We start from the raw sequence: 12,236 nt of genomic DNA on the forward strand, positions 1-12,236 counted from the left end.
TGTTTAAATATTTTTTTTCGAAAATTCATTTTTCCCCTTAAAATTATTACTGTAAGTCTAGTGGAATATTTAATAACGTTAGTTCATCAATTTTCAATTATTTAAACAAATAGAATTTGTTTAAATAATTTTTTTAATTCGTTTTTTCCCTAAAAATAATTACTATTAGTTTAGTGGAATATTTATTAACATTAGGTCATTCATTTTCAATTATTTAAACAAAAGGAATTTGTTTAAATAATTTCGTTTCGGTTTTTTTATAATAAAAATTATTACTGTTGGTCTAGTGGAATATTTATCAGTAATTTTTTCTGAAAACTCAAAAAAGTGATTTTACCCCATGCATTTTACATGGGTAAAATGACTTCAAGTCATAACCGGCACCTGTTAAGGGCATGTGATACTTAGAAAATTGTTGATTTTACCAGTTTTAGGTTCCCCCGGCTTTTTTTCTAGAATAATAAATATTTTGTCTTAAAAATTTGGGAAATGATAGGGAACATGCTAACGGACGTCCCCAAACACTTTTTTTGTAGGTTAATTAAAAAAAGTTTTAATTTAGCAAAATGTGATTAATTTGCATAACGCTCAGGAAATAGCATCGACTTTTTCAGTGCTAGATTCCCGCGGCTTCATTCGTAGGATAAGAAATATTTTGCCTTCAAAATCTGGGAAGTGCTAGAGCACATGCTAACGGACATCCCCACACACTTTTTTTGTGTTTTTTAATGAAACAATTTTTGATATTGCTAACAACGTGCGTGTTATGTGTGTTACAATTTACCCGAGCGTTACTTCCAAACTACACAATATTTTTGTCCCAAAAATTTGGACTTACAAATAAACATAGTAACTAATCTACCGGAACTAACCTTGTTTGCACAATAAATTTTTTTGTTATTATCCCTTAAAAAAGAGTCCGGGGACGTACGTTATGATATTTTATAGCATTTCCGAATTCAGTTTTTAAAAATTTTTCATTTTTGTGGAAAAAATCCAGGGAAACTGTAAGTATCACATGCCCTTAAAAAAAAATAATAATAAATTAGGGAACTTTTTTTTTGGATTTGGAATAAAATGGGAGGGGGGGGGGTCGTTGCTCACTAGTATGCAAAAAAAATGTTGCCTTTCATTTTTGGACCACCCTAATGCACCATAGTGATACATAGCCTTTATTTTTGTCAGTCCTCATTTTAGATGATAATGGCTAGAATTTAGAGTTGTTAAACAATCGTGGAAATACTTACAGTAGAAAAAACGTATCCAAATTAGAAACAAGTTACGGATTTTCGGAAGTCAGGTATACTATTAGTAAATAGACAGGGAGCGTTCTAGATCAAGATTTCTACCTTACCGACATCGAGAAGCTTTTCAGTGTTAAGCTTCTACAACATTCTCAGAGGGTTCTGATGACTTCACGGAATAATAATATTGCGCAATTGTAAGAGCGAAATTCATGTTAAAACAAGTTCAAGTATATTACAAGATGAACGAGGATGATTTATTGCTTCCTTTTAGACAAATATTTCATTGTTGCACGAAAGATGCAGGTGTATATGTGAAATTTGAAATGGAGGGATATATATGACATCCTGATTTATCGATATATATTTGATTTATTACTTCCTTATAGATATTATATTTGATACAAAATTCCCCGTCTTTATTTATTTAGTGCTCAAATAACTCATGAAAAACTTTGTAGTCTAGAAGCTTCTATAACTTTGAAACAAAGAGGTAGATATATTAGTATTGAGGACCGTGGAACGTACCTCACTGAAATTCAAAAAATTTTACAGATTTAGTGGTTCGTGTCCATGCTAAGCTTCTACAATACTTTTTTATTACGTCATCTATTGTAGAAATAATGTAGAATCTTCTAGAACTTAAAGATAAAAATGAAAATATGATTTAAATTAGGATTAAAAAATATTCGAAGTCAATCGAACAATATAGGTAGGAAATTATCTAAAGGAATAAAGCATTTCTTACAGTAGGCGATATGCTCAGGATTTTTATCCAGGGGCGTCGAAACGATTTGTTTTCATGAGTGGGCTCACCGAAAATATGTTCAAAATAGATGACAGACCGACGGTCCAATACTACATGTATTTCATTATCATATGCCTTCGTTCTCTAGAGATCCGTCTTTTTAATGCTTTCAAAGTTCATTTCTAAGTCAACTCATAAATTTTATTAATAATAATAGTTTTTTGCCATATTTTTTTCTTCATACTTTTGACATATTACATGTACCTCGTTGAAAGGTTAACAAATCTAGTAAGATTCGTTAATGTCTAAACGAGGTATATGTAATAGGATAGCATCAGCAACTTTCAGTCTCAAAAGAGGGAAAGAGAGAGAGAGAGAAATGAGTCAGCACGCCTTTTTATTGTCAGATATAGGATCTTTTTTCAGTACCTTCTTATCTCTTATTTAGAAAGGCCAATTTTGCCTATTACACGTTGAAGATTTAAAATATAAAAAAAGCTAACTAAAAAATACATATAATAAGATGTACGAAATTATCAATTGTGTACCATTGTTCCTGCACAATATAGTTTGTAGAAATTGATGATGATTTACTGCTTTCTGTCTAAATATTTAATTCAGAGTTCAAACATTTTTTTCCTATATTGTAACATATTCTAGAACTTTAGGATAAATATTAATAGATAAAGCACTTTTTTTAAATTTGAGCAAACGTATTCAAAGCTATTTGTAATTCTTGTGTAAATAGTTTAATGTTTATCTAAGATTTTGATGGCGCATTAAATTTTAACATTCGAAAACTTTTTTTTTAAACGTCTCTAGGCATGTACATTCTGATATCCAATCTTCTAGAACATTAAGTGTAAGAGGGAGCAGTGCTTTCATAATTTGATTGTGAAATATTTTGTGTTAAAAGTTGTTCCATAGGATATTTTTTCAGTTTTTTAACCGCCAGGTGAATACTGAGACTGCATCAACAACTTTTCAACTGATTGATTATTGTAAACAAGGCATTATAAATGTTGTTATTGTGAGAGGTTGCCTTCTAGTTTAAAGTTTTTATTCAGTGAAATATTATTTCTTGGAAAGTCGTGCCATATTACATTTTTTTCAGTTGCTTCCTAACCATCAGGTAAGATGCGAGAGAATTCTGCAGTCGATTTCGAGCATCAAACTAAACTTTTGTAGAGGGCTCGTACCTGATAGAAAAATTGGATCCTGATCAAAGCAGGAAAATCCTTTCCATCGTGGATTAGAATATTAAATGATATGATAAGGTATTTAGATTTGTCTGTAGGTAATAAGATGCATGTTCAATCAAAAATAGGAATTTTGAAGGCATTGAAAAGTAGATTAAAAATTATGAGAAAGAAAGAAATGATGTGGAGAATTCTAACAAAAAAAAATAAATAAAAAAACAGATAGAATAAAAGGGCAAGAAGCGGATGTGTAGTAATTCTAAAACATAAGGACCTTAACAATTTTGCGGAGGAAAGAAAATCAATGCCCGTGCAAAGAATATAAAATTTTTTTTTTAAATATAGGGGTTTGAAAATTAAAGTTTCTTTTTCCAGGAAATTTAAATCTATAGTGAACTGTGAAACGGCGGCAGAAGAAATTAAATACATTAACATTCAAAATATAGAATTTTACCATCGACTGATATCAGTGCATGGTAGAAAGAAAATGTATTAAATCAAATAATAGTTAAAGTCGAATAATTTCCGGAAACAGATTAAGGATGGATATTGACTTAAATTATGATCCTCAAAGTAAATTTTAATACATAACTACCTATAAATTTAGGTACATTAACTTGTATTGATTCACCAAAATACTTCAAGGATAAAAAAGCTGCTCTAAATATTCGGAATAATGGCTTTAATTATTTTCTGTGGACGGTAATGGCAGCTCTTGGCACTACTGACATTTAAAGAAATCGAGTCAAATCCTGTCCACATTTTAATACACTATTAAAACATGAGGGAATCTTGTTTCCTATAACTCTTGAAGATATTCCAAAACTTGAAAAAATGAATGAGTTGTGCATAAAAGTTTACGGCTTAAAATATGATAAAAAATATAAGACAAGTGAAATTGGAAAACTGCCTCTAAGCAAAGAAAAGTCTAAATGCCCCACAATACACTTTCTGATGATCGGGAATAGAAGTTTTCACTCTGAATATGCTAATGAAAATAAATCAAATAACAGTAATCCCCTAAAACACTTCGCTTTAAATAATAATGTATCCCGACTTGTAAACTCTCTGATTGCGCAAGCTCATTGTCGTACTTACTTTTGTGATAGGTGCCTGTGTCACTTCAAATTAGAAAAATCCTTACAGAATCGCAGTTTCGATTGTGAAAATGCGAATCAATGTAGAGTGATATTACCAAATGATAAAGAAAGATTATTGAAATTCCGAAATTGCAGATTTAACGAGCAAGCTCCATTCTCTGTGTATGCTGACGTTAAGTTAAAGGTTGTTGTTGAAATCCATTAATTATAAGGCCGCATCAAAAGCATGTTAAGTACCATATCACATTTTATGTACATTGCACCTTTGAACTGACTTCAGGCCAAAAAGCAGAGTTTAGGCCCGTAAAGTGACCATTGTCACTTTACGGAAAATTTTGTAGCACAAGTCATCAGGGCTGTAATGTGAATTACAAGCACTAACACACTGTATCGGTGGGTTTCCACAATTTGTCGGGTTTTTATTCCCAATTTTCACTAAAGCATCATCTAAACAATTTGGGAATAAGGTTGAACTATTACTTGTAAACAATGAGAAATAAACCTCATTTAGTATATATGTTGGTATGTATGTATAGTGTCAAGTAGCCCTAAAAAAATATCTTTTTATCTGGGAAATTACAATAAAAAAATTACTCAGACTTTACAATTGGCCAGAAGAATTAAATTTATTCTTCGGAAAAGGATTGTTTACTTATGACTATATTGACGAATCGGAAAATTTGAATTAAGAATAGTTAACACCTAAATGCACATTTCATTAAAAATTAAAGAATGAAGAATTTTCGCTGAATATTACCAAAATATATGCAATGTTTGGGAAACGTTAAATATACAAATCTTGGGAAGATACTTGTATTTGTACTTGGAAATCGACGCTTTACTTTTAGCTAATATTTTTCAAAATTCACTCCGTAATGCCTTATGCGAAATACCAATACTGACAACGAGCTTATTGCCTAAGAAAAATTATATAGTCCACTACAGAAATTTGATAAATTACTTGAGTTTGGGAATCAAGGTAACTAAAATACAGAAAAATAAAAAATGTCTAGCGACGCTTTTGAAAAAAAATTCGAGCTAAAGAACAATCCTGTCTTTGGTAAAACAACGGAGAATGTCAGAAAATATTAATATGTCAGATTAGTAGCAAAATGGGATGAAAGGTACGGTGCAAAAGCTTTGATTGCCAAGACAAATTTTCATAGCTGCACTATATTCGAAGAAGATATGGTTATTATTGAATTAAAAAGACTCCAAGTTAAATTCTATAAACCAATTTATGTAGAATTTCCTGTTCTTGATCTCTCAAAACTAATTACCCACAACCTTCATTAAAACTACATTTTACCAAATTTTGGAAATCGCGGAAACTTGCTTTGTGCTGACGCTGATAGTCTCATCTACCATTTCACCGTTCAAAACATTTATGATTTCATTAAGTGGGATATTCACAAATTTGACACGTCAGATTATCCTCCAGATAATTTTTACAGAATACTGCTAAGAAATAAAAAGTGTTGGGACTGATAAAAGACGAGGGCAACGGAAAAATTATCACAGAGTTTGTTGGTTTGAGAGCTAAATCCTATGTATACAACATTTTAAAATAAAATTCCGGGAAAAAGAAAGCTATGGGTGTAAAAGGGTCTGCGTTGAGAAAAATTGCATTTATTGATCATAAAAAATGTCTTCTTAAATATAATATAAATAAATAAAGAATAAATCAAGAAAAGAGAAAGAAACTTACAAATCAAGCTTTTAAGTAAATTCTTCTTAAATAAACTCATCTTCTCTAATCCTAACTAAAAAAGTTTAATTCAAAAAATTTTCTTAAACTGCTCTCGCTATCGCATGCCACGTAATCTTTCAGTATCGAAGGCGATGTCTCTTAGTCACAATGCCAACAATGTTTACTGACCTACGATTCGCATTATCTACTATTCGAAATTATTATAAGAACAAGGAACTCTAAGAAAAGAAACAATTCAAGTTGCTTTTTATTTGTTTTTTCATTTATTTAAATAAAACAGTACATTATATTTAAAAATAAGTAGATTGTAATGAAATATTTATAGAAAATCTAGTATAATCCCCGCAGCAAGGGACATTCCAAATCAGGAATATCAACAATTTAAATCCCTTGTATACCCAATCTCGGGTTTTCCAATTGTCTTGAGGTTCTGATGGGCCAAACATGGTTTGAAGTATTCAGAAGCAGTTGCTATTTATACAGTTCCCAAGTTCAAAAACTTATTGAAATAGGAGGATCTTTTTAAATATATTTGGGAAACTGAAATTTTCGTAAATCTGACAGTGTAACGTTAGGCAATAACCTTTATATTTTATTATTTTCATTTTATACTGCTGAATGGGGGCTGTTCACAAAATTGAATTTGCATCGATTTGCCTCGAATCTGCGTAGAAAAAAACTCAGCAAATGACCGATAGAATCTCTAGCTTTAAAATTTATAGCGTGAACGGAATAAATGCCACTTTCTAAAGTATTATTGTTTGGTTTATTATGAATTTCAATACCCTTGTTTACTGCAGCTTTCTGTAGAAAGCGCTTCATGTCACTGATTTCATAACTTCCTGGAGGTATTTCAATTACCTCGTTTTCCGCATAAAATTAATAATAAGATTGAAGAAGTTCCCATTAAAGTTAGTGTCAACAAATCGTCCATGATGACAGCTAGAGTTTAATTGACTTAATGTTGCAAATTTTTGCTTTATTGTGTGAAAATTGCAAACATGAATGCCCGCACACGAATGTATCGTATCTTTTTCAAACGCATACGAGTACAGCATCTGATATCTTTTACGAAATGTTGGAAACGATTTTACTTAAGACGAAGAATTGGATATTCTGGCCCTCGCAAGAAAGTGTAAAAAGAAATCTCCCATTGGCGTTTCATATGTATCCCAATTGCAGATGTATAATTGATTTACTGAGTTGAGAACTAAAACGCCACCAACAGTGGAGCAAAGAGTACTTACGTATTCAAGTTTATAAAGGATCGCATACGATTAAATACCTAATAGATATCACACCAGATGGGTATATTTGTAAAATTTCAAAAGGATATGGAGGTAGAACTACCAGTAGCTTCATTACAAATGATAGCGGGTTTTTGAAATTAATAGAGCCAGGCGAACAAGTTTTAGCCGATAAAGGTTTTCCGCAAATTAAATCTGAGTTGCATAATCGGAAAGCTACATTTGTAATTCCTCCTGTGGCATCTAATCCACAATTTACAAACCAAGAGGTCCATCAGCCATACAACATTGCTAGTGTCAGAATTCATGTCGAAAGAGCAATTCAGTGAATCAAGCTGTCACGAATATTAAGCCATATTCCAATGCATTTGTTTCCTCATATAGATGCAATTATGCACGTTTGCTCAATTAAACCTAATAGTCAAACTCTTTTAATTAATGAGCGAAGTGACAATTAGTAAATATATTATTTATTAACATAGAAATAAATACACTTTATTACTTAACAAATATCAGGGTAGCCGCTGTACAGGGAATATTCCAATCTTTCATGTTAAAGTAAAAAAATGTCTAAACACAATTTTTAAGGCTTGAACAATTAATAATTAAAAGTGTTTGAATTTCAGCAACTTTTATACTTAAACGTTTTAAATTAGTAAATTGTGCAGATAAATTCACTCCACATTTAAAATAACTATCTATATATAATTTTTGTAAATTTAATAATAATTTACTGTGAAACATTTTAGGAATGAAAATGCTTTAATTTTATGAAAATTAAAAGCATTTCAAATTGGAACGTTCAAGATTTAATTTGTTCAAGCTTCAAAAATTGTAATATTTCACATCGATAGCCTTATTATTTAAAAATTATAAATTCAGAATTGCAGGTTTATAAAATATTAAAACTTTCATATAGTTTGTAATTCGCAGAATAATAATTAGACAATGATAGTTGAAAATTTTTTTAATTGAACAATTTCAAAATAAAAACTTAATATTGAGCAATATTTGACTATTTATTTAAAGTGAACAACTGCTTAATTTTAAATGTTTCAAGTTTTTATTTAAAACGTTTAGACATTTTTGTATTATATTGATGTATATCTTTCAACTCTATCTCACCACTTACGTTGAAAAGAAGGTAAGGCACTTTGGATTATTTGGATTGCCAATGGATTGTATTATCATCTTTACACTTATATAGGCATTTGATCTCCAACAAAGACATTCCATTGAGAATCACACCATCCGGGCTTCCTGCTTAAAACGGCTGATTTAATTAAATGACGAGTACTACTAAATTGACCTTACAATCAGTCCAAGCGGTCCAAGCGGCCCATCAAATATCGAATTTTTAAATTGCGCCACAACACAGTAAAAACTTGAGGGTATATTTTGTTGCAGGTAAGATTATAACGGTGTTCACTGTACCTCGGTAGGGATTCAGATATCTCTCGTACTTGGGGTACGAGATACCCAATATGTAGGGTACGAAATAGCCACAAAGTGGGGTACGAAAGGTCAGATGTTACTGTTTTTAAATTATGTCAGCTGTTGTCAAGCATGCCATGGTCTTAAAGAAGTTGAAGGTATGCGGATTCCACTTTATGAAACTAGGCTTTGAGGCATGAGCATGATTGGAATTACCAGGGATGGGATTCCGGTTAAATGCTCGCGTAATAAATATAAATTTGCGTATTTTGTTGGCGAGAAGTTCATCTCGAGGTTTTGTTACTTTCATGTAAATAATTACGCAGCGAACAGTACGAGAATTGAATAAAAATTTCAATATTGAAAAAAAAAATTGTTTTAATTGTATAGTTTTATAGCCCCTAAATAATTGCAGATTCAGTTCTTGTATTTTTAATTGTAATTTAAATAAGTATTTTTTTAATTAATGAAGTTAAACTTATTATTATAAATGATAATAATGTCAAAACGGTATTATATTAACTTTAATAATAAAGTAATGCTTTCAAAAATCTTTGAAACCTTCTAGATGAATGTCTAGTAATAGAAAATTTGATCAAATAGTTTTTATTTTGATCAAATTGAATTTGTACGTCTTCATATATTTTTTTTTTAAATTCAGTTAAATCTGAAGATGATATTATTACGCGTATAGAAAGACCTTTTCATCTTAACTATCCATTGGGATATGAAATACAGTGATACGCCATCTGATGGCTAAATTTGACACTAAAATAACCGTCTTTTATAAAAGGCTGTGTGCTATTCCGGTGATATTCCGGTGACATTCATAGTTTTCGGATGTTCAAGCAAGGCTAACAAAAACCTAGATGTTCGGTTTCATCAATTTCCCTTGCCTAAAAAAGGGTTTGTTAAAGTGGTTAATAAAAGTGGATCTGAAGAAATAATCGATAGGCGAAAGCAATGGGAAAATGTTCTAAAAATGGAGAAGAAGGTAACCTAAAACATATGTATGTTCGTTCTCTGCATTTTAAAAGTGAAGATTACTCATTTCGAACAGGTAAGTTCACATTGATTTATAGAGTAAAATATATTTTCTAATATTTTGAATTTACAAATAATTGAGATATACCATTTGAGTCATCTTGATTATCCATAGTTTTATTTTATAACCTCAAAAATTGGATAGGAACTAATTACAAGTTTTCCAAAATACATGAAGCAAAATCGTTTTTATCTTTTATACATATCGGAAATATTTTGAAAAATTGAGTTTTGCCTGGCGAAAGTTTTTTCAAAAACTGCCAAGAAAATATTAATATTATTATTAGAGTGAATAATTTCCTTCTTTGTATATAAAAAAAACATGCTTAATTATGATCTGAAAATGTATTTTTCGTATATTGCAGTGCAGGGAAAAGGTACTTAAAACTGGTACCGCAAACTGGACGATTGTAAACAAAAAGCAATTAGCTTTATGCTCATTTGAGCATCTGGCTGTTTTCCATAAAATAATATTTTTCGGGCATGTAACACCTTTTCTCCTTCGACAAAATTACACATATTTTGTGAACTTGTCAGAAGGAATTAAATTAAATCAAAATATGACAACTTCTGTGGAATACAAAATATATCTGAGGTGCGTTACCGGTACAATTAGAAGGAATTAAATCTATTGAAAACACGTTCTCTTTGGGAGAATAGAAAACTGTGTGGCAGTCCCTATGGAAATAAAAGTGAATAAGTTTAGGAGGTATCTTATTCTTATTGAGCCATTTGCGGCAGATGGAAAAATCGCGCATTAAAAATAATAGAATAATCTTCACTTTTGCGGTGAAATCTAAAAATATTCATTTTTCTCCATTCTGCGCTTATTGCCGGGAATAGAGTAGTTGAATTGATAGTTGAAATATTTTTTTAAAATCTTTTATTATTAAGATTTTTACTTAAACGTAGTTTTCTTCCGGCTCTTGCATTTCTCAAAGTTTGAGACCGATATTTTATGCATAAAAAAAGTTCGAACGTTCAAAAAACGTTCAAAATTTATTGTACTCTAATACATTTTCCAAAGTTTTAGATCGATATTTTTTTTACAAAAAAAGTTCTTAGGTTCATAACAACATTCAGTGAACTGAAAAGTGAGGTCGGTAATATAGGTATTTAGCTGTGTCACATGCCCTTAAAACTTTCTTTTTACTGTGAAGACCATCAAAATTCTTCTGTCTCGTCTTAATTTCATGAGCTTTTTTTGAGCACGTAATCCTCACTGATCTTTGTCGAAGCCATTCGTAGCAGTCGGATTGACTAACCGATTCAATGCAAATTCTTACGAAATTTTGTTTTGTGATGCGAATATTTCCATAAGAATTTTGAAGTTCTTCTGGGCAATTCAATTTCTTAAAAATAATTCGACCATTATCATTATAGTGATATCTGATTTTAGAACTTCCTCAGTTTGTATAGATCTATTAAAAAGGCAATTTATTTTTAAAACTTCTTCTGGCACGTTTTGAATATCTTCAAAATGAAAAGCCTTTTCTTTTTCTATTGTAAATAATTTTTGCTTAAATAAATTATCAATTGTCAATCCTTTCTGGTACTTTTCTGCCTGTTTAGAACTTGGTTCATTCCATAATTGTGGTGCATCTGTTTTCGATGTAGTGCAATCATTATTTATATAAATGCAAACTGCGGCAACGTGCTTGCAACCTTGTTTAGATTGACCAGCTTTGAAAGCAGAAGTCGAATTTAAAATAGAACGATCACTTTGAAACTGAAATCAGTCATAATTATTTGTTGTTATCCTTAGACATGATTAAGAATGTTATGGATAAAATAAGATGTTAAGTTATTTACTTCGATCTTTATATCATTAAGTGACTCTGTAACTTTTGTTTGGGGTAATAAATTTCCTGTTATAAACATATGAGAACCGTTAATTGTTTCGAAAACATGGGATACGTGATTGCTTTCAAAAAATTTCTTCCTTAAAAGGGTTAAGGAAGTTAATGGCTAAATATTTATATTTTTTACGGGTAGCATATCTTTATGAATCCTTGTTGATGCCTGTTTTTCGAATAAGAAGAATGAGTGCAAATCAACAAAAAACAAGTTAATTTATTAATTTAATTTGTAGATACTGTTCTAGAAAAATCCCCGTATTTTCCACGTTCGCAAGATTTTTTCACAGTCAATGAAATTTAAGAAATCTAAATTTGAAGCTAAGAATTTTTCCATTTGAAGCAATAAAAACTGAACTGCTAATAAAAGTACTCAAAGTGTCACTCTTGAATTTAAAAAAATTAATTGAATAATTTTGTATTCAAATGCTCAATAATTTATGCGTATCAAATGGAAGCTACTAGCACTTTTCAAATGAGCAATTTTTAATTAAATGTAATTAAACTGGTAAATTACAATTTTTTAACTTTAATAAATTTCAGTTCATTATTTCATTATTTCAATTTTTTTTTAGCTTTTTGTTCAGTTATGAATATTTAATTTATAGTTACTGATTCTAAATGATATTTTAAAATATGAAGTAATTGTCCTT

Source organism: Belonocnema kinseyi, chromosome 1 (assembly GCF_010883055.1).
Source record: "Belonocnema kinseyi isolate 2016_QV_RU_SX_M_011 chromosome 1, B_treatae_v1, whole genome shotgun sequence".
NCBI lineage: Eukaryota > Metazoa > Arthropoda > Insecta > Hymenoptera > Cynipidae > Belonocnema > Belonocnema kinseyi.